Source organism: Staurois parvus, unplaced genomic scaffold (genome assembly GCF_062004578.1).
Source record: "Staurois parvus isolate SC_StPar_1 unplaced genomic scaffold, SC_StPar_1.0 ptg000402l, whole genome shotgun sequence".
Lineage (NCBI taxonomy): Eukaryota > Metazoa > Chordata > Amphibia > Anura > Ranidae > Staurois > Staurois parvus.
Genome location: NW_028318198.1, coordinates 3,168,370 through 3,193,031, shown reverse-complemented (window position 1 = coordinate 3,193,031; position 24,662 = coordinate 3,168,370).

Genomic DNA, 24,662 nt, shown 5'->3' with positions numbered 1-24,662 from the left:
GGAGATTAAATTCTGGACTTTAAATTCAGTCCACAACCAGCTCACTACTCCACTAGCAAGATAGCTGCGTCGTGCCCTCACAGGATCGGCTCCTGCTTCTGAGATGCGCTGTGCCCTCCCTCAGGGCTTTTCAGGAGGTGGGGAGCTTCTTTGTCCGAGCCCTTATATATCAACACCCTACTCCCTTATGATGACCCAATATCGATGTTGTAATGGGAAACTGGAAGTGTGTCAGCACCCTTGGGATGGAAGTACGTTACCATGCCCTCCCCTCCTCTCTTGGATAAACACGCACCACCGGAAGTGGACCAGTATCCATACTGAATGAGGGCACCAGAAGTTCACCACTGCAATCCTGGGAGCACATCACCCCGCCCTCCACTCCTATCAGATACATCACTGAAAACACGTCATCATGCTTCCTGGTCAGACCACGGAAGTAAACAGATGCTCCCGGGACCTCTGAATTTCCAGGAGCCTCAGACAACATAGAAGGCATACATAAAACCCCACCAGGTATAATACCCACTGGTGCATATACAGAAAAAATACAATGACAATCAATAGATACAAAATAAACATGTAAATAAAAGTAACAACATATTAATAAATAATAAATCTCCCCAATTCAGCTGTTACTAATAAAACAATTCAAATCAAAATCAATATTTATACCCCTGGGAAATAAAAAATTTGATTCAAAATCCAAATCTAATACAATCCTGTATTCTTCCTAAACTCCTTGGCCCCTAAACCCACCATCTTTATTCTCAATGAGTCCTCTTCTATCTAAATTCTTGACTTCTATTTTACATCTAATAAAGTATTTTAACAAATATACAGTATCTCACTGATGGGCCATAACCCTTAGACTGTAGGAAGCCTGGAGTATACTAAGATGGATATAGAGATGTGCTTTAGATATTTTCTTGGAGCTACCTTTACAAATAATAAAACTCATTAACGGGGGCGTACTGACCATTTGGAAACACAACGGCACTGCCCGAGGGCCCAGGGTCAGTAGGGGTCCCCATGAGATGCCCCTGGTACCTTTTTCATAGGCTATTTTGAGTTTGGGCAAGGACACGGGGCCCCATGAACCCCTATTGCCCGGGGGCCCCATGAGTTGTCAGTCCGCCCCTGCTCATTAACATTGCGAAGTCTAATGGCTTACGCCTTCTCTTTCTTTTTAGTATATTATTCACTATGCTACTTGTATGTGCTTTCCATAGTGGAGGAACCACAATGTTCTAATACTTCTTGAAACCTTTTGTCTTTAATTGTGGACAAAACTTCAACAACAATTTTTAAATGAAAAATTAGCACATATTGATAAGAATATTTACAGCAAGTTAATCACTTTCACATATTATGGGTTGGCATGTTGGCATTTTCTCTCTCAAAACACCAGTGGGAATGGGATGAGAGCATGTCTTCCACACCACTTGAGCTTCTAAAGCTGGTGTGACATACAGGAAGGTTAAGTCTGTGCAGGTTACCTACCCTCTCTGTCCATGTGAAATGGTAAGGGGGCCTTTAAAAAAAGATATCAGACAATATTTTTCTCAATTGAACCAATCTGATGAATACAAAGATAAACTGATATTTAAATGGTATCTAAATGTCTTCTTTTCCTTGTTTTCTCCTTTCTGTCTTTATCTTGCTTAGAGCCCTATTCTGGATTCTCTATTGCTGGATCTTTTTCTGTCTTTATCTTTCTTAGAGCCCTATTCTTCAAAAATGTTGCCTAGACCTAGAGTTTATGGAGCTTACATTTTAACTTTGGGCAAAGAGTACCATAATGAATGAATTTCATATGGATTTGTCATAGTATCCATGTCATAGGATTCTGGGAGATTGCCATGTTCTAGTTCCCAGGTCATTAGGTTATTACATTTATTGAATAGGGAGCATTAGCCTGTTGATCTCACTGCAGTAATATAGTAGAGATCCTGCACATTGTAGCCATCTTTAAAATGGGATGAAATCTGGAATGTGCTGTATTTTAATTGGTACATAAAAAAAGCCAAAACCAGAGGATTGGTAGATCTAACAGAGAACTAGTCCAGTAGATTAGCATTGTCATTTGTGTTTGTTTTGATGCCTGAATGAAGACAATGCATCTAAATGAGCAAATTATACTGCATGTGCAAACACAGAAATGAAAAAATTTTAATATTGATAAAAAGCTTATCAAATATATAGGAAAGAATTGTCAGGTAGTGTGATAACGGATTTCAGAGTACTATTGAACCTTAGATTCATAAGCACTGATAATTGGATAGGACATGACAGTCATCTGTTACAAAGTTGGATTTATTGAGGGGAAGCCTTACTTTTCAAACCCATTTCTCTGGGTTTTTTTTAGAGATTTTGTTTTGAGATATGTAATTATGCAAAATCACAATCAATTAGGTCCCTTTCACATGGGTGGACTGATCGGGCCCTCCTGTCTGTTTTTCAAGCAGACCCCATCAAACCATCCATTGTCTCTTTGAAGCGGCGGACTTTTAATTTTGGATTTTTTTACCTTCACATTCATTTCAGGTGATCAGGGCAATTAGAGAGAGTGAATATCCCTAACAATAAAGCAGCCAACAATAAAAACTTGACAATGATTCTTTTCCCTTAACTCTGTATCCAATGCAAGAGTTATACTTTAACTCTAATTTTGAGATAGATAGATATATATATATATATATATATATATATATATATATATGTACTGCCACTGTGTTAGAAGAAGATAATGGATAGCAGGGTTCTCACAAGTGCTGATTGAGGACCTCCAGAATGTCTGTTTTGAGCGAAGAACATCGCCTTTTCAGTTTTTTCCAAATTTTGTAACACTTGGATTGGGGTCTGGATTCAAGAGGCTTCGAAGAGTTTTGGGAAGGAGAAAAGCCTATACCCTTGTGTCCAAGTTTTAGCAGAGGCCACAAGGCTGTGTGTGTGCAGGAGTGCATGCCCTTTATAATCATGGGGCAGGCCGTAGTTCAGGGCTCCACCCAGGAAACAGTAGGTCAGGGCAAGGGCCATTGTAGTAGAGAGATGCAAGAGAGCCAAGAGAGCTGAGAGAGCTTTGAGACCTGAGAGAAAGGTGCAGAGGTTGCATGTGAGGACAAGGTGCTATGAGGAAGTCTGATGAATCATATCAAAGGCCTAAACTTGAGACCTGAGCAGTGGTGCTGCCAGAGTGAGCCAGGTGATGAAAACATTTATTTTAGTGTTTCAAATGAGAGTGAAAGCCCCTGTGATGGTGTACTTTTGTTCATTGGGTGACCCTGCCCCTTTGTTTACTTTAACGGTGGGGTGAATGACAACTCCTTCTTGGGGCTATAAAGTAGAGGAAGAAAAAAAAAGCTGACAATTACATTTAAAAACTGGCAATCAAATTTAGCACCGGCAAGTGATGGAACCTGTCTCTATACACTGCTCCCTCACTGTATACACTGCTTCTCTTTTGCCCCCTCTTTGCACACACTGCCCCCCACCCCCTCCCTCCTACAATAAAGACCTATCACTTTTATGCTATCACATAGGGGACTATTGGTCCCCTATGTGAGAGCAATAAACTCATAAGTTAAAAAAAAAAATTAAAACAAATTAAAAGTTAAAAAAATAAAAATTGAGCTTCTCCACCCCCACATACACAGACATATATAAAAACATGCAATCGTTGGGGCACCTATATAAAAAAAATGGAAATTGTGCTATTATAATTATTGTCAATAATTTTAGCACCAGAGCTCATGGGTAATGCTAAACTTATGACATTTAGGGCTTTTAAAGCATTACCTGTGGAAAGTATAAAAATTTAGGGTATTTACTTTTTTTTTCTATTTCACATGTGCACACAATTTTAATGCTTGACATGTTGGGTATCTATTTACTCTGTGCTAATTTATCTTTTATATTTTAACAAAACATTGGGTACAATTTTGTGTTTTTTTGCCCTAAAATTAACTTTAGTGTATTTTTTTCTGAAATCTTGCATTTTATAAACTGTTGTACTAATATCAAGTGATATAAAAAATTTAAACTACCCCTGCAGTGTATCTTAGATTGTAAGCTCCAAGGAGCAGGGCCCTCCTAACCCTCTTGTATTGAACTGTATTGTTGCTGTATTGTCTCCTGTTATATTGTAAAGCACTGAGCAAACTGTTGGTGCTATATAAATCTTGTATAAGAATAATAATAATGCCTAAAATCTGTGAGAAAGTACAATCAACAAGTAGAGTGTAAGTTACAAGACAGAGGTGACTGATTCTTCCATGAAGCGCGCAATGTGTTCATTTGCATTGAATTTACGAATAGAAAATAGCTGGGTTACTTGAAATAGTGCTTAAATGTGGTTATGGGGGATTGCAGTCCTCTTGCATAAAACACAAAGCATTAGTCACACAGGAATAGTAAATACCATAAGCATATAGCTAAATTTAAAAAGCTACATGTCCAATCCTCTTCCCAGTTTTGTATAATTGCCCACTTATTTGTCAGACTTGTGTACACTTAGGAGTATTGCTAGACAAAATGTGGTTTTATATATAATACACTTTTTGTGTTCACAGTTTCAGTCTGAGCATTTTAGAATATCTTCTTGTCATGTTTTAAGTGCAGTCATACAGTCTGATGTGTATAGAATATCCTCTTCTAATCAATGAGATTGTGCTATAATCTATAACATGCACTCAATATGTACTTTTTTTATTTTGTAATTACTCTTCTATAACAAAGAGCTTGCCTGAAGACAATGCAGAAGCCCGGAACATTTTACTTTCTGGTATGTACTGAACTTTGAAATGCACACCTATAAAAGCATTAATGGTCTTGGGGTTTTTGATGGGGCATTGCTTAGTGATGCCTTTCATAAAGTCTAGCAGTACTTGAAACGCTATTAATTTTGATGACTGCAGTAATTGTTAAGGCAACAGATGCTGAGAAAGGTGAAAAGTAGAAAAAACCTTTACTGAACTAAAATGGCTACAGATAAAATCATTTATACTAAAGTGCAGACACTTTACAAGTAATTATGAGTGAATCCCTCAAAATTTGATTCACCTGGGTCTTCGTGAATCCTAACTTTTAAGCAAATTGCATTAAAGTCAAAAGATGGAGAATCTTGATTGCCATATCTGGCCATTTGTAGGTTTCTCCTTCCAGATCCTGGTTTCTGCTTGCTTGGATAGTGCAATAGCTCTGCCAGGTCTTTGAGTTGAGTTGTCTGCAGATTGTGCTGAATCAGCAGGTGAAGGTGCTGTCAGGACAGTGCAAGATCTATGGAGGAAATAAATGGCATCACCATGAACATGTCTTGTTTTTCTGTTTACAGAATTGTCCTCCTCTAATCACCAGTTATAGATGGAATTAATAATGTGAAAGAGCCTATACTTGGGCCTATTACATAGAGAGAGGCTGAGCTTCAAACCACTGTGTACAGATATAGCGGTGTGTATCTGGTGTGTGGTCTTGCTGTGTGGAAGCTTGGAGGTTCATTCGTACTTACATCTTTCACCCTTTTGTTGCATTTTGGGAAGATCAACATTTTTAACTAGTGGACAGGTTTAGAGAGAACTTATTAAACTCTGTTTCCTGTGACAGTCTAGGCATCCATCCAGTGGCTGACTCCGAGATGCAGTGCTGTTAAAGAGACAGGCATATTACTTTGTATGATCCTTTGCGTTAGAACTATCCCACACAGAGGACAGGAAATGTGAATGACAAACTCCAAAGCAAACATTTATTCCACTACCAGTTATCAGATGTAATGGCTGTATTAGTTTCCATTTAGGCCTTCTTTCCTTTATTTTCATGTGGTGAACCTGCAAGGAAGTCTGTTGTTTTTCAGTTGTTCTCCTGCAGATGTAGTAGTTAAAGTGTTGAGACAAACTATTTACCTTTCACAGAGGTGCTTACAATGATTAGCTTTTATTTATTTATCCTACAAGGAAAAAACTATTGCTCTAACTGCTTAAAAAGTGTTATCTGGCTTCAATTCATCAATGTATCTAAATCTGTTAATACGTCTAACATTCTCCTCCCGCCAGACAGAGAATGCTTCTGTCCAAACGTGTCTCTGTGCTCCTTCCTCCAGAGTTGGACACTCCAATGCACGAGGTGTTACTGGCTAGATCACAGGTGAAAACAGGAGAAAATGAATGCAGCCACCACATCTAATGATTGGTAAGCTGCAATATGTTACTTATTATATATTGTTTTTAACACTGCTTTAATATTAGTAACAATAGAAGTATAGTAGTACCACATCAATTATACACAGGACAGTAATCATTGCCACAGCTGCCAAACCAAATTGATTCTTGGTAAAGCAAATTCTGTTATAATTCCCACTTATAAAAATTAAAGTAAATAAATTATTTTCCGTAGCACAGTTGGTCATTCCATGAGCTTTGCTGCAAATGCACTGAATATGAAAAAGCTATTTACCATAATCTGAAAATCCAGTTTTACAGACAACAAAATCCCCATACTTGTCAATTATAAACTTTGTAAATTTTAAAGCTTAACTCCAGGCACAAAAAAATGTCATTTAAATATATTTATCAATAGCCACAAAGAATATTTACAAAGAATGTGTACCAAATGTCTTTGTAAACCCAGATATTGTCTTGTTAAAGCAGCAGTGACATAATCACAGTACTGCATATTGTCTTTGTAGGGAGTAGAGTTATGGGGGGGGGGGGGTACTAAGCAGGTACACCCCCTACAGGCTGCCTGCAGAAAAGTAAAGGATGAGGTTGCATGCAAGGCTAGTCACCCTGCACAAGGAAAGAGAGCAGCAGTAAGATCCTGCACAGAGGCAATTTCATGCTAAATTACTGCACAGATCTGGAAAAAATACATAACACCCACCAAGATCTAAGTATATACTGTAAATGGCACCCATATGTAGAGAATACATTTGGTTATCACAGAGTTCAGCTTTCAAAAGGTGTTAAACCCAAAAGCAAACATTTATCATATTGCAATTCTTAGATGATGGCTGCATTCATTTTCTTTCTGTTATTTTTCAATAGAACAAGCTGTTCTGCAGATGTAGCAGTTACAGGGTTGAGAAAAACCATTTACTACTGACAGGGGTGCTTACAATGATCAGCTTTTATTTATTTAAAAAACCTTTATCCCAAAAGGAAAAAATATAACTGCTAATGAAGTGTAAGAAAGTTCAGCTTCAATTTTTTTACTGTTTCTAAATCTGCTAGTACATTTAACAATCCCCTCCCCCACAATACTGCTGTCTAAAAGTAACCCTGTGCTCCTTAAGTACACTCCTACAGTCCTTGTACAGAAATCATGAAATGGCAGACCGTGGTCCAGGAACAGCTCCAGCAGTGCTCCCTTCTGGACCGCCAGACTGCAATGACAGATCCACTGCTGAGCAGGGTGGTCGTCACGGCAACATGTCATTACATGTGCACCCCGCCCCTTGCAGCTCACCGTTTCTCCAGCTCCCTGCCTGTACACAAGCATCCTTCAGCAAGGATCCCGGCACAGCTCCTGTCTGCCCTCAAGGTAGGGTGCAGTCTTACAGGGGCACTCTGATGGGCACATTTAATGTTAAAGAGTCATGCTGATTGGCACATTTAATGTTAACCATTAGCCGCCTGGCCAATGGCCGTTTGGCAGCTTCAGATGTGCCTCTTCATTTGGCGTGCTCCAGCACATGCGCCGTTTGCGGTAATGCAGAGCGGCGCAGCAGCGGGATCTGTCACGGGCCGTGCACCTCGGACACGGCCGATGACAGATCCGAGTACCGGCTCCCGTTGCTGGTACCATGTGACCTGCTGTGACCAATCACAGCAGGTCACATGACAGTTGTATACAATGGATGGTTTCATTCATGATGCCATCCATTGTATACTAGTGCCTAGCTGTGAATGGTCACAGCTAATCACATGCACATGTCATGTGATTAGCTGTGACCAAATCACAGCTAAGCACAAAAAAAAAAGCTGAATGAATCGATTTCATTCAGGTAAATGCTTGCTTATAGCAAAGTAATTCTTTGCTATAAGCAAATTGTGTAAAAAAAAAAAAAAAAATACTGATCACTTCCCCAAAGTAGTACAGTGTTACTATGGTAACATTGTACTACTTTGGTCATAGTAAAATATGAAAAAAAATCTTAAAAAAAATTAAAAAAAATGTAATAAAAAATTAAATATAATAAAAAAATTAAAAAAAATAAAAAAAAAATATATATATTTTTTTTTTTCATACTGTCACCAGTCAGTGTCCCTGTTAACCGCCATTCCAGTTATATAATGACGCTGTACTGCACTGGTGACAGTATGTAAAAAAAAAAATAGTGAAAATAATTTTTTTAATTTTTTCATTTTCCGAAAAATTATGACATAAAAATACAACTTCAAAAAACTCGCCATGCCTCTTATGAAGTACGTCGGACTGTCTACTCTGCAAAAAGGGGTCATTTGTGGGATATCTGTACTGTTCTGACATTCTTGGACCTCAAGAAATTAGATTGGCTGTCAGTACTTCAGGATTGATCAATATTCAGATCTATACCATAGTTTGTGAACTCTATAACTTTCCTACAAACTAAAAAATACATCCTAATTTGGGTTATTTTCACCAAAGACATGTAGCAAAATACATCTCGGCCTAAATTTATGAAGAACAATTATTTATTTGTAAACTTTTATAACAGAAACAAAGAAAAATGTGTTTTTTTCAAAATTTTTGGTCTTTTTTTGTTAATTTAGCAAAAAATAAAAACCCCAGCGGTGATTAAATACCACCAAAAGAAAGCTCTAGTTGTGTGAAGAAAATGATAAAATTTTAGTTTGGGTACAGTGTTGTATGACCGCGCAATTGTCATTCAAAGTGTGAGAGCGCTGAAACCTGAAAAATGGCCTGGGCAGGAAGGTGTAAAATTGCACGGTATTGAAATGGTTAAGGTGCACTCTGATGGGCACAATATAGAATGTGCCCATCAGAGTGCCCCTTAACATAAAATGTACCCATCAGAGTGCCCCTTAATATAAATGTGCCCATCAGAGTGCCCCTTAATATAAATGTGCCCATCAGAGTGCCCTTAATATAAACGTGGCCATCAGAGTGCCCCTTATTTTAAGTTAAGGGGCACTCTGATGGGCCCATTTTATGTTAAGGGGTACTCTGATGGTCATCTTTTATGTTAAAGGTGCACTCTGATGGGCACGTTATGTTAAGGGGGCACAAATGGGCACATACTGTGGAAAGGGGCACTCTGATGGGCATATGTGATGGAAAGGGGCAGTCTGATTGGCACATGTGATGGAAAGGGGCACTATGATGGGTAAATATGATGAAAAGGGGTACTTTGAGTGTAAGCGGGCACTCTGACAGGAATACCTAATGTAAGGTGGCAGTATGATGGGGATGCCTGAAGTAAAGGAGTACTCTGATGGGCACACCTGATGTGATGGGGATACATGATGTAAAGTTGCCCTCTGATGGCGACACCTAATGCAAGGGGGCACACTGATGGGCAGATTCTATTCGGACCATCGGCCAGAAGAAAATTTTAGTGACCGAAACTCCTTGAATTTTAATTCAATACCCCTGATCTAGTATGAAAGCACTCTATGGGTTCATGCACACAGAGCTTAAAAAACATTCCTGTTGTAGGTGTTTAGTGACTTTTTTTTTAAGCCTGCAAAAGCACCTCTATTTAAGGCTATGGGGGGCATTTACTAAAACTGGTGCTTTTAAAATCTGGTGCAGCTGCACATGGTAGAAAATCAGCTTTTAACTTCAACTTGTTTAACTGCACCAGATTTTGCACTCTCAAGTTTAGTAAATAACCCTCTATGTTTGCCTAAATGATAGCCTAAATGCTAGACCAGTCTAGCATTTGAGCATTAATGTATTCTAATTACCAGTATAAAATTTATTCTGGCCAACAGAATGCCTTAATGCTCATATGCTAGACATGTTTCAATGCACCTAAACATGTCTTTTTTTGGTTTACTCTTATTTTATTAATTTCTAAATATTACAAAAACAAAGAGACGTTCTGACATATCTAAAACAAAATATAAAATGAATCATACATTGTCCAGAAACCATCCAAGCAAAATGTGGATACAAGCAATTTATAGCAGTGTTTTTCAGTCTAAGCACCCTTTAAAATGATGCAAAATCACGAGGCACTTAATTCTAAAATGTAAGAAAACTAAACTAATAGTTTTGCATAATGCAGCAACATGCACACATGTAGGACACCTAACGTTGGAGGTGATTATTTTGTTCTTCCAAAGCAAATACATCTTTGCACACTAGTACCAACTATTATTCCATTGTTTCTCTTCTCCCTCACTTAGGTAATGTGGCCCCCAGTGCTTATGGGTAGTGGCAAGCAAGGATGCTGTGCAGATGCCCACTGTCCTCCTTACCAACCAATGATGTCACTGGTTGTTAGGACACCAGTTGCTAGAAGGGTGTAATGGTGCCCAATGAAAACCTACGGCTTTTTGTAACCAAAAGGCAGGCTTGATCTACTGGCTGGCTTCTGTACAATGTTTGGGTAATTTTTAGGCATTTTTCCAAGGCACCCATGAAGAAATCTGAAAGCACCACAGTGTGCCTGGGTACCCTAGTTGAAAAAGGTTGATTTATAGCATGCTTGACATTCACTTACTACACCATTTTCCTTTAAATTATGATTTAAGCTAAATTTTAAAATTATGCTCCTTATGTTTGACAAGATGAAGATATTCACCCATGAAATGAAAAAATAACATATACCACATATACGCTCAAGATTTTGCAAAAAAACAGGTCATTCTAGACAAATTCTATTTAACAGAATAAACTGCATAAAAAAGGGATCAGGCAGAATATTTATACAAAAAAGAAAAAAAATCATGGAGCCATACTATTATTATTTCCATTCAGTAACCCAGATCCTGAATTCTGTAGAGAAAAGTAAAGAGAGCCATGGGGTCTGGATATTTAAAAACTGTTCTGTTTTATCATTTTGCCATGACAGCCGACAATCAAGATCAAAAATTGCATCTAATTCCACCTCCCATTCCACCATTGATGGTATCACAGTAGTCTTCCAATATCAAGGAATTACAACTCTTGCTGCTGAAAGGAAATATCTAAAGAAATCTTTTTTTTACTGATTTATTAGGGTCCAGAATGACAGAGAGCAACTACTTTGGGCTTATTATCGACTTTGGTTCATGTTGAACTTTAGCACAAATTACCGATCCTAGCCCAAAAATGTTTAAAAGGATGACATTCCTACCAAATATGTGTCATAAGCCCCTTGACTCTATGGCAATGCCAACAGGTGTCAGGGACAGTGGGACCGATACGATTCACAGTTTCTGTACATTTATACCATCTGGTAATCATCTTAAAATTCTTCCCTTGTGCTTTTTTTGGCTAAATACGCATCTGAGATAAAATAAATATTTATTCCATTCTTAATGGGATAATGCTAATACTAAGCTCTTTTTCCCCAGGAAATTGTATATGATGGAAAAGAAGTGTACAACTGAGATTGTAAGATTGAATAAATGACAGATATTACATGGAGTATTTTGAAGAAAATGGGCCTCTAATGGGGTAGGTTGTGCCTGGATCTGTTGAACATTTGGAATAGATTGCAGAAATGAGCAGAGCTGATGCCCCTGGAGCAAATGGCCCGTGGTTCTGAGTTCCAATGAACCTGTTCCCATAGAAATAAAAATCGGCTCATTTTGTATCACTGTAATTATTCTATGGTGAGTACTCTCAAGCCATTGACCAAAGGCCAGAATTTGTTCAGCAATGGGGAAATGCCAGAATACTAGAAAAAGGTTAACCACGCACACTCTAGACTTCACCCCAGCACAATTTTTACTCCACCACTCCTCACTTCCTTTTCGGACTTATCATAAGTCTCTTGCCTTGCATATGATAAACGCGGCAAAACAGTGTATCCCTGTTCACTGGCGATCAAAACATGTTCCCACTGTGCGAGAGTGGTTTCTTAGGGTCGTTAGGATTGCGGAGATGGAGGAGCTGATTTCAGTGTAAAAAGAACACCCCGAGAGATTCCGGAAGACTTGGGCTTGTTGGAAACACTTTCAAACCACCAATATTTATCGTCTTTCTATGAATGACTGAGGCGAGATTTAAGGACACGAAAAACCTTTAGAGCTCCCACCTCCAGAATTGCTCCATAGATTGAGCCTACCCGGACTGTATCTTACATAAAGGTATAATCTACGTTACCATGAATAATGTACCATGATACGATTGGTTAACAGCCACTACTTATTATTTGACCCCCTCCACCCCCCTGTTTTTTTTTTTTCTCCCCTCCCTTCTATGCTGCTACTTTTCCCATTTCTTTTCACCTGATGCGCACTTTTCTTTTCCTTTCCTTCTTTCCTTCACACCTTTTTCTTACACAAATAACTATATCTTTCATGAGGGACAGAGTGTCCTTTCACATATAGGTATGATTGTCTTTTACAATAAGAATTCTACCTTTCCCGACTACGGACACATAAGAACTGCACGCCTTCAGATGATATATTGTATTACGCTTCATAGTCCCATTACGTGAGTAATCCCTACTCATTAGAACAGCATCCACCATAATTTTCCAGACTATCATAATCAATAATTTTCCTGGTCTATATCATTCAACTGTTATACTGTGATCTTTTGCCCCAGGGTTATTTACACTTTAAATGAACAACTTATGACCCGTCTGTGCTACGGGAGATTAAGACAGATGTATATATGCGCGGACTGTGTTCCGTATCCGTATATGACTTGTTATGCCTTTCTTATTTCAAAATAAAATACTTTTTTGGAAAAAAAAAAAAAGGTGTCATAGGACCTATATGTTGAAAAACCTGAATTTTATGGATAACCCGGTCCCAAGTAGCAAGAGTTTGTTTTGTTAACGCTGAGTATGTTTTAATATTCTTATGAAGGTTGGAAAAAACTGAAGGTAGAGTCCATAGATATGATAATGTAATTGTCCTTTCCAGCTGAACCCATAATTTTGTATCTAAATGATGAAAACAGTGTACTACTCTTGCAATTATCAACGAGTAATACTATAATGTCACATCAGGGTACTCACCCCTCCCTTATTTTTAGGAAGTGATAGCGTTTTAAAGCATATTCAGGAACGATGATTATTCCAAATAAAAGCGGCAAGCAATAGCTGTAATGTTTTAAAGTACGTCATCAGGATAGCAATTAGTAGTGTCTGTTAAATATATAAAAAACCTTGGGAGGATATCCTGCTAAAGAACATTGATCCTAACCAACCATTACATGTGTTTTTCTGAATAAGCCTTAATTTCTATTCAGGCTTTATTTAACATACTAAGGTAGTTTAAAGCGAAAACCTGTGATAGATTTATAGGAATGTTAATTCCCAGATATCATATAGAGGAGGAGCACAAAGTCCAATTTGGAAAAAGCCCTATTTGTTGCAGCTGGGTTGAAGAAAGACACCACCTACAATTAGCTTCCCCTCAGTAAATTGAGATTAAGTTCACAAATAGGTGGTGGCTGCTTTGGAAGATAGAGATTATCTACAGTAAACCTAATATCCCACAACATAAATTTAACAAAAACATTCCTTCCTAAAGGATCAACTTAATAATCTATCATATTTAGGTCGTGTTCACACTTGACTAATTTCAAACTCTTGCCAAATGCCCTAGAGTTTGACAGGTGTTAGGCATTTGGGAAGCATTTTTAACGCTCCTCAAATGCTCCCCAAATGTCCTATGAGTGTTTTTGAGGCATATGATAGGTATTTTCCAAGCATTAAAACTGCACCACAAATGCCTATAATGAAGTTAATGGTATTAACGCTCCGCAACTGCCTGACAAACGCTTGCCAGGTGTTTGAGAAGTGTCACCATAGACTTGAATTCAAACTTCAACTCCTCCTGACTCGACATGAGGCATCAATTTTGCTGCGACGCTAACTCTTCAGTGTGAACAGCACTGTGTGCTGCCATGTGTAGAATTTTCATAGGCTTTGGAGGAGCGTTAAAAAACGCTTCCCAAACGCCTGTCTAATGCCTGCTAACAAAACTAGTGTGAACTTAGCCTCACTGGGAGAGTTTTGGGGAATGCTATGGATACTCCTTTAGATTTTTCAACTGGATTTGTACTGTGATATCATCTAGAGAAGTATCTGCTATAGCATGATGGTATAGAATTAACTTTAAAGTGGGTTTCATGAAACAAAATGATACTTCCTTTAAATTTATGCATCTGATATAAGATTTTTCCTCTCTTTGATACACTGTTCAAACCTTTGACGTTATAGGAACATAGTTTCAGAACTGTTGGGTTTTGGTAGACCAGACTATGATGGAGACTAAATATAGGAAAATAAGGAAAAGGGAAAACAGAAAAAAAGAAAGAGGGTACATGAAAGAAAGGGAAAAAAAAGGACCCTCAAGGTTACCAAAGAAAAAGTCTAAATCATGCCAAATATCCAGCACTCTATGCTCAAAAGGAGCACACAGTGTGGATAATTCTGTTAACACCCCGGTCACATCAGGTGCGAATTGGCATGCGATTTGCATGCTATGTGACTTGCAAATCGCATGCCAAGTCGCATCCTTCTGTCCGCAATTAGATCGGTCATATCCTTGCAGTTCTGACTTGGTCAGAGCTGCACCGATTTCTAAAGTAGTACATACACTACTTTTGGTGTGATTTGCATAGACATCTGTGTCAGATGTCTTACAAATCGCACCTGAAATCGGCATCTCACCCGACTTTAAAAATCGTGTGACTTCACTGTAATTTGCACGATTTCAAAGTCGGGCTTGATGTGACCGGGGTGTTAGGGTATGTGGAAAGCGGGGACAGTTAGTGAATTACAGACTTACCAATTAACCAAAAAAGAGAAAAAGACAGATTCCTCACTTCTTTGATTAGATATAGGAACACTGCCAAGATTTTGCTATTGTCTAATGAATTTAATAATGGGTACTATTATAATCTACAAACACATACTTTTTAACATATCTAGCTAATCATTTGGATTCTCTGTCAACAGTCCAAATATAAAGGTTGCATTTCCTCTGACCTTCCATCTGCCAGCTCAAACATAAACATGGTTTTTACTGCATTTTTATGGAGCTTTTTTCTTGCCAGCAGTTCTGGTGTTCAGAGAGGCTAAGCAGGTGACCTCTGTGCATGATGCTTTACAGGAGTTGTGTTACTAGCCAGATCACCAGGTGAAAATAGAGGGAAAAAAACTAAAAATCTAATGCAGCCAGCATATTTAATGATTGGTAAACTGTAATACATTACATTTTTAGTTTTGAGTTTAATACAGATTTAAGTATACTGGCCGTTTATTATTGGAAAACAAGAAACTGGATACATTGTGATATCATGGTGAGGGATACATTGGTTGTACAAAAAAATTTAAATTCCTGTCCATGTTAAGAGCACAGTATAGAATTTCACATTTTTGAGTTTACATTCCCATTCCAACCTCTCTTTTTGTGAATTAATATCCCCCGTCAGTAACATAATTCTGAGATCATTGGCCCATGCTACAGAAATGGGCCACTACAGAAACATACATTTTGTTGCTTTTAATTCTGAGTCTATGCAGATTAATTTCTTTGGATATGATCTTAACTTATTGTTTGCAGAACATTTTGCACACAGTATTAGATATACCTTTTTCAGGGTTTGCACTCAATAGTACCTTGAATTTCAAAAAGTAGTTCACACTTCTCTTTTTTGAGCACCTTAAATAATGTACAGTTGAAAAAATATATATTTAAAAAATGAGGTAGAGGTATATGAATCACTCAATAAAGATGTTAGGTTTTGTGTTCCATTTCAGGAACATAAGACAAGAGAAGATATAGATATAATGCTAGACTGATATGTTAATATTCTGAAACTGCTGAGAGAATGGCAGCTAAAATTAGGGCAACAGCACAGTGAAGCGATATGTGCTCATTAGTAAAAATAACAGAGAAAAACAGAATTTGGAAAAATAATTGAAATAGAAGAAGAGAGAAAAAGAGAGGACAAAAAAAATAGAAGACAGCTTTACCCAACAATTGGGTAAGATAGAAAGGAAGAACAAAATGGCACAATTAAAATAATGAGAGAAAGAAAAGGAAATGATTAAAAATATAATGTAGAAAGAAAAATCATAAAATAATGAAATCTATATATTGACTTTTTATTCTTCTTTGATCTCCATACAAACATGAAAAATCTGCACATAGAGCATTTTCATATTTGAGCATTTGCCTATGGCAGCTTTTCTCAACCTTATATCTAAAGGTATAAGAATGTTCCTGGGTTCAGTTCACAGGTAATTCATCAAGTCTGTCCTAAAATCAGAAAATTTCGCACATAACACCAAATCATGTTGAAGTCTAAGTCGGGCAAATCTTGAAAATTAATTCTTTCCATTTTCAAGGCTAATACACAAGGGATTGTCAAACAAATGGAATGGGAAGCTTGGGGGTAGAGATGAGCGAATCGAAGTATCCGAAGTGGAATTCGAGTCGAATATCGGAAAAATTTCGATTCGTGCCGAATCCGAAAAATAGCCTAATTCGGACGCGCGAATCGAAATTTTTCAGAAAATGGCGGCTGACATGTGCGGCGACGGAGCGGGGATGTCTGGGAAGGCGCGCAGACAAGGCGCGCTGACCCATAATGCATTCCTCAACTACATGTGATCGCATCAGCCTATCAGCAGCCAGCCAGCCAGCACTGTGTAATGGTCGAGCTATAAATAGCGGCCATTTTGGAATTCTTCATTTGCCTGCAGTTATTGAACAGAGGCAGACCGCTCTGTACTAGGGACAGGGACAGAGTTAGGGCCACAGAAACGATAATTGGGGACAGAGAAAAGTTACTTAGGGACAGAGAACCATTACTCAGGGACACAGACTTGTTAATGAGGGCCACAGAATCGTTATTTAGGGACAAAGAAACGCTAGTTAGGGCCACAGAATTCATAATCAGGGACAGACAGAATTGTTACTCAGTGCCAGAGAATTGTTACTTAGGGCCACAGAAACGTTATTAGGGCCACAGAATTGTTACTCAGGGAAAGACAGAATTGTTACTGAGTGCCAGAGAATTGTTACTCAGGGACAGACAGAATTGTTACTGAGTGCTAGAGAATTGTTACTTAGGGCCACAGAAACTTTAATTAGGGCCACAGAATTTTTACTCAGGGACAGACAGAATTGTTACTGAGTGCCAGAGAATTGTTACTCAGGGACAGACAGAATTGTTACTGAGTGCCAGAGAATTGTTACTTAGGGCCACAGAAACTTTACTTAGGGCCACAGAATTGTTACTCGCACAGACACAGAATTGTTACTCGCACAGACACAGAATTGTTACTGAAGGCCACAGAACTGTTACTTAGGGCCACAGAATTGTTACTCGCACAGACACAGAATTGTTACTCGCACAGACACAGAACTGTTACTGAGGGCCACAGAACTGTTACTTAGGGCCAGAGAATTGTTACTCGCACAGACACAGAATTGTTACTCAGGGCCACAGAACTGTTACTTAGGGACAAAGAAACGCTAGTTAGGACCACAGAATTCATACTCAGGGACAGACAGAATTGTTACGGAGTGCCAGAGAATTGTTACTCTGGGCCACAGAAACTTTACTTAGGGCCACAGAATTTTTACTCAGGGACAGACAGAATTGTTACTGAGTGCCAGAGAATTGTTACTCAGGGACAGACAGAATTGTTACGGAGTGCCAGAGAATTGTTACTCAGGGCCACAGAAACTTTACTTAGGGCCACAGAATTTTTACTCAGGGACAGACAGAATTGTTACTGAGTGCCAGAGAATTGTTACTCAGGGACAGACAGAATTGTTACGGAGTGCCAGAGAATTGTTACTTAGGGCCACAGAAACTTTACTTAGGGCCACAGAATTGTTACTCGCACAGACACAGAATTGTTACTCGCACAGACACAGAACTGTTACTGAGGGCCACAGAAACTTTACTTAGGGACAAAGAAACGCTAGTTAGGGCCACGGAATTCATACTCAGGGACAGACAGAATTGTTACGGAGTGCCAGAGAATTGTTACTCAGGGCCACAGAAACTTTACTTAGGGCCACAGAATTTTTACTCAGGGACAGACAGAATTGTTACTGAGTGCCAGAGAATTGTTACTCAGGGACAGACAGAATTGTTACGGAGTGTCAGAGAATTGTTACTCAGGGACAGACAGAATTGTTACTGAGTGCCAGAGAATTGTTACTTAGGGCCACAGAAACTTTAATTAGGGCCACAGAATTTTTACTCAGGGACAGACAGAATTGTTACTGAGTGCCAGAGAATTGTTACTCAGGGACAGACAGAATTGTTACTGAGTGCCAGAGAATTGTTACTTAGGGCCACAGAAACTTTACTTAGGGCCACAGAATTTTTACTCAGGGACAGACAGAATTGTTACTCAGTGCCAGAGAATTGTTACTCAGGGACAGACAGAATTGTTACTGAGTGCCAGAGAATTGTTACTCAGGGCCCCAGAAACTTTACTTAGGGCCACAGAATTTTTACTCAGGGACAGACAGAATTGTTACTGAGTGCCAGAGAATTGTTACTCAGGGACAGACAGAATTGTTACTGAGTGCCAGAGAATTGTTACTTAGGGCCACAGAAACTTTACTTAGGGCCACAGAATTGTTACTCGCACAGACACAGAATTGTTACTCGCACAGACACAGAATTGTTACTGAAGGCCACAGAACTGTTACTTAGGGCCACAGAATTGTTACTCGCACAGACACAGAATTGTTACTCGCACAGACACAGAACTGTTACTGAGGGCCACAGAACTGTTACTTAGGGCCACAGAATTGTTACTCGCACAGACACAGAATTGTTACTCAGGGCCACAGAACTGTTACTTAGGGACAAAGAAACGCTAGTTAGGGCCACAGAATTCATACTCAGGGACAGACAGAATTGTTACGGAGTGCCAGAGAATTGTTACTCAGGGCCACAGAAACTTTAATTAGGGCCACAGAATTTTTACTCAGGGACAGACAGAATTGTTACTGAGTGCCAGAGAATTGTTACTCAGGGACAGACAGAATTGTTACTGCGTGCCAGAGAATTGTTACTTAGGGCCACAGAAACTTTACTTAGGGCCACAGAATTTTTACTCAGGGACAGACAGAATTGTTACTCAGTGCCAGAGAATTGTTACTCAGGGACAGACAGAATTGTTACTGAGTGCCAGAGAATTGTTACTCAGGGCCCCAGAAACTTTAATTAGGGCCACAGAATTTTTACTCAGGGACAGACAGAATTGTTACTGAGTGCCAGAGAATTGTTACTCAGGGACAGACAGAATTGTTACTGAGTGCCAGAGAATTGTTACTTAGGGCCACAGAAACTTTACTTAGGGCCACAGAATTGTTACTCGCACAGACACAGAATTGTTACTCGCACAGACACAGAATTGTTACTGAAGGCCACAGAACTGTTACTTAGGGCCACAGAATTGTTACTCGCACAGACACAGAATTGTTACTCGCACAGACACAGAACTGTTACTGAGGGCCACAGAACTGTTACTTAGGGCCACAGAATTGTTACTCGCACAGACACAGAATTGTTACTCAGGGCCACAGAACTGTTACTTAGGGACAAAGAAACGCTAGTTAGGGCCACAGAATTCATACTCAGGGACAGACAGAATTGTTACGGAGTGCCAGAGAATTGTTACTCTGGGCCACAGAAACTTTACTTAGGGCCACAGAATTTTTACTCAGGGACAGACAGAATTGTTACTGAGTGCCAGAGAATTGTTACTCAGGGACAGACAGAATTGTTACGGAGTGCCAGAGAATTGTTACTCAGGGCCACAGAAACTTTAATTAGGGCCACAGAATTTTTACTCAGGGACAGACAGAATTGTTACTGAGTGCCAGAGAATTGTTACTCAGGACCAGACAGAATTGTTACTGAGTGCCAGAGAATTGTTACTTAGGGCCACAGAAACTTTACTTAGGGCCACAGAATTTTTACTCAGGGACAGACAGAATTGTTACTCAGTGCCAGAGAATTGTTACTCAGGGACAGACAGAATTGTTACTGAGTGCCAGAGAATTGTTACTCAGGGCCCCAGAAACTTTACTTAGGGCCACAGAATTTTTACTCAGGGACAGACAGAATTGTTACTGAGTGCCAGAGAATTGTTACTCAGGGACAGACAGAATTGTTACTGAGTGCCAGAGAATTGTTACTTAGGGCCACAGAAACTTTACTTAGGGCCACAGAATTGTTACTCGCACAGACACAGAATTGTTACTCGCACAGACACAGAATTGTTACTGAAGGCCACAGAACTGTTACTTAGGGCCACAGAATTGTTACTCGCACAGACACAGAATTGTTACTCGCACAGACACAGAACTGTTACTGAGGGCCACAGAACTGTTACTTAGGGCCACAGAATTGTTACTCGCACAGACACAGAATTGTTACTCAGGGCCACAGAACTGTTACTTAGGGACAAAGAAACGCTAGTTAGGGCCACAGAATTCATACTCAGGGACAGACAGAATTGTTACGGAGTGCCAGAGAATTGTTACTCTGGGCCACAGAAACTTTACTTAGGGCCACAGAATTTTTACTCAGGGACAGACAGAATTGTTACGGAGTGCCAGAGAATTGTTACTCAGGGACAGACAGAATTGTTACGGAGTGCCAGAGAATTGTTACTCAGGGCCACAGAAATTTAACTTAGGGCCACAGAATTTTTACTCAGGGACAGACAGAATTGTTACTGAGTGCCAGAGAATTGTTACTCAGGGACAGACAGAATTGTTACGGAGTGCCAGAGAATTGTTACTTAGGGCCACAGAAACTTTACTTAGGGCCACAGAATTGTTACTCGCACAGACACAGAATTGTTACTCGCACAGACACAGAACTGTTACTGAGGGCCACAGAAACTTTACTTAGGGACAAAGAAACGCTAGTTAGGGCCACGGAATTCATACTCAGGGACAGACAGAATTGTTACGGAGTGCCAGAGAATTGTTACTCAGGGCCACAGAAACTTTACTTAGGGCCACAGAATTTTTACTCAGGGACAGACAGAATTGTTACGGAGTGCCAGAGAATTGTTACTCAGGGACAGACAGAATTGTTACTGAGTGCCAGAGAATTGTTACTTAGGGCCACAGAAACTTTAATTAGGGCCACAGAATTTTTACTCAGGGACAGACAGAATTGTTACTGAGTGCCAGAGAATTGTTACTCAGGGACAGACAGAATTGTTACCGAGTGCCAGAGAATTGTTACTCAGGGACAGACAGAATTGTTACTGAGTGCCAGAGAATTGTTACTTAGGGCCACAGAAACTTTAATTAGGGCCACAGAATTTTTACTCAGGGACAGACAGAATTGTTACTGAGTGCCAGAGAATTGTTACTCAGGGACAGACAGAATTGTTACGGAGTGCCAGAGAATTGTTACTCAGGGCCACAGAAACTTTACTTAGGGCCAGAGAATTTTTACTCAGGGACAGACAGAATTGTTACTGAGTGCCAGAGAATTGTTACTCAGGGACAGACAGAATTGTTACTGAGTGCCAGATAATTGTTACTCAGGGCCCCAGAAACTTTACTTAGGGCCACAGAATTTTTACTCAGGGACAGACAGAATTGTTACTGAGTGCCAGAGAATTGTTACTCAGGGACAGACAGAATTGTTACTGAGTGCCAGAGAATTGTTACTTAGGGCCACAGAACCTTTACTTAGGGCCACAGAATTGTTACTCGCACAGACACAGAATTGTTACTGAGGGCCACAGAACTGTTACTTGGGGCCACAGAAACGTTAATCAGGGACACAGAATTGTTACTGAGGGCCACAGAACTGTTACTTAGGGCCACAGAATTGTTACTCGCACAGACACAGAATTGTTACTCAGGGACACAGAATTGTTACTCAGGGACACATAATCGTTTAATTAAAGAGTATGTCAGACAACATGCAGAGGAGTGGCAGAGGAGGCAATGTTTTAGGAGCGAGCAGACGTGGCAGCAGAGGAAGGGGTCGAGGCAGCACTATTCGCAGCCAGAGGCCAGTGCTCCCGGTGTCATCCAGCGGTCGTGTCTCCACCGACAACCCTGCCGTCGTCGATTGGTTGGCTCGGTCGTCTTCCTCTTCCCAGGTCACCTCTGACACCTACAGCCAACGGTCGGTGGGTACGTCAGACACAACCGTTAGTTGGCATGGCCCGGGACCTAGCCCACTGAAATCACGTGTCCTCTACCTGCCCCTGTCCTTTGGTGTTCCCTCACCAAGCGAAGTATCGCATGCTGTGGGCTCAGCCCCACTGTACAGTGAGGAAGAGCTAACAGAGGGCGGTCAGGAACGGGGGGAGACATCCGCCTTTTCAGCAGCTAGGCGAAGAAGTAGTGGCGAGGAGAGTGGCCCGGTAGCCGGTCTAGAGACAGGTCTGTCTCCTGACCCAGACGCAGCCGAGGGGGCTAGTAGTGAGGCGGAGACCCTACTTGATGATGAGGAGGTTGATCGCACTTGGCAGCCTCGTCGTCATCAGGCAATTTCTTCCGCATCATCAGGAGAAGAGGGTGGCAGCTTGGCAGTGAGCGAAACAGTCGGTGGGTTGCCCAGGAGACAGCAGGAGGGTCGCAGCAGTGTCAGTGGAAGCAGTGTCAGTGGAGCCAAACGGCCACGGAGTAGAGCACCAGCTCCACTGCAGCCTACCACCACGGCCAGTAGTGGTGCCGGTGTGCACGGAGGAAGCAGCAGTCAGCCAGTGAGGAGTATCGGGGGCAAAGTTTCCTACTCGGCAGTGTGGCAATTTTTCGTCAAGCCGCCCGAGGAAGTAAACGTAGCCGTATGTCGAATATGTGGCCAGAAAGTCAAGCGTGGCCAGGGGGCCCATGTTGGGACTATTTGGGCCATGTTGGGACAATGGGAGACCTCCCATTGCTGCTGTCTCCATCGCCACACTCTGCCATGTGCCACTTTCAGGTCTCCTCACACACTGCTGGTGTGTTCAGTTTTTTGACATAGGGTGCTGGCAGATTACGGGCCTCCCATAGCTGCTGCCAGGCCCCTAATCTGCCATAGGCCCCTATATACCGCCTCCTCATGCTGCTGCCAGGTCCAGAGTCTGTCATGGGTCCCTGTACGGCCTCCCATTGCTGCTGTCTCCATCGCCACACTCTGCCATGTGCCACTTTCAGGTCTCCTCACACACTGCTGGTGTGTAGAATTTTTTGACATAGGGTGCTGGCAGATTACGGGCCTCCCATAGCTGCTGCCAGGCCCCTAATCTGCCATAGGCCCCTATATACCGCCTCCTCATGCTGCTGCCAGGTCCAGAGTCTCTCATGCCATGTGCCACTTTCAGGTCTCCTCACACTGCTGGTGTGTTGAATTTTTTGACATAGGGTGCTGGCAGATTATGGGCCTCCCATAGCTGCTGCCAGGCCCCTAATCTGCCATAGGCCCCTATATACCGCCTCCTCATGCTGCTGCCAGGTCCAGAGTCTCTCATGGGTCCCTGTACGGCCTCCCATTGCTGCTGTCTCCATCGCCACACTCTGCCATGTGCCACTTTCAGGTCTCCTCACACACTGCTGGTGTGTAGAATTTTTTGACATAGGGTGCTGGCAGATTAAGGGCCTCCCATAGCTGCTGCCAGGCCCCTAATCTGCCATAGGCCCCTATATACCGCCTCCTCATGCTGCTGCCAGGTCCAGAGTCTGTCATGGGTCCCTGTACGGCCTCCCATTGCTGCTGTCTCCATCGCCACACTCTGCCATGTGCCACTTTCAGGTCTCCTCACACTGCTGGTGTGTAGAATTTTTTGACATAGGGTGCTGGCAGATTACGGGCCTCCCATTGCTGCTGCCAGGCCCCTAATCTGCCATGGGCCCCTATATACCGCCTCCTCATGCTGCTGCCAGGTCCAGAGTCTGTCATGGGTCCCTGTACGGCCTCCCATTGCTGCTGTCTCCATCGCCACACTCTGCCATGTGCCACTTTCAGGTCTCCTCACACACTGCTGGTGTGTAGAATTTTTTGACATAGGGTGCTGGCAGATTACGGGCCTCCCATAGCTGCTGCCAGGCCCCTAATCTGCCATAGGCCCCTATATACCGCCTCCTCATGCTGCTGCCAGGTCCAGAGTCTGTCATGGGTCCCTGTACGGCCTCCCATTGCTGCTGTCTCCATCGCCACACTCTGCCATGTGCCACTTTCAGGTCTCCTCACACACTGCTGGTGTGTAGAATTTTTTGACATAGGGTGCTGGCAGATTATGGGCCTCCCATTGCTGCTGCCAGGCCCCTAATCTGCCATAGGCCCCTATATACCGCTTCCTCATGCTGCTGCCAGGTCCAGAGTCTCTCATGCCATGTGCCACTTTCAGGTCTCCTCACACTGCTGGTGTGTTGAATTTTTTGACATAGGGTGCTGGCAGATTATGGGCCTCCTATAGCTGCTGCCAGGCCCCTAATCTGCCATAGGCCCCTATATACCGCTTCCTCATGCTGCTGCCAGGTCCAGAGTCTCTCATGCCATGTGCCACTTTCAGGTCTCCTCACACTGCTGGTGTGTTGAATTTTTTGACATAG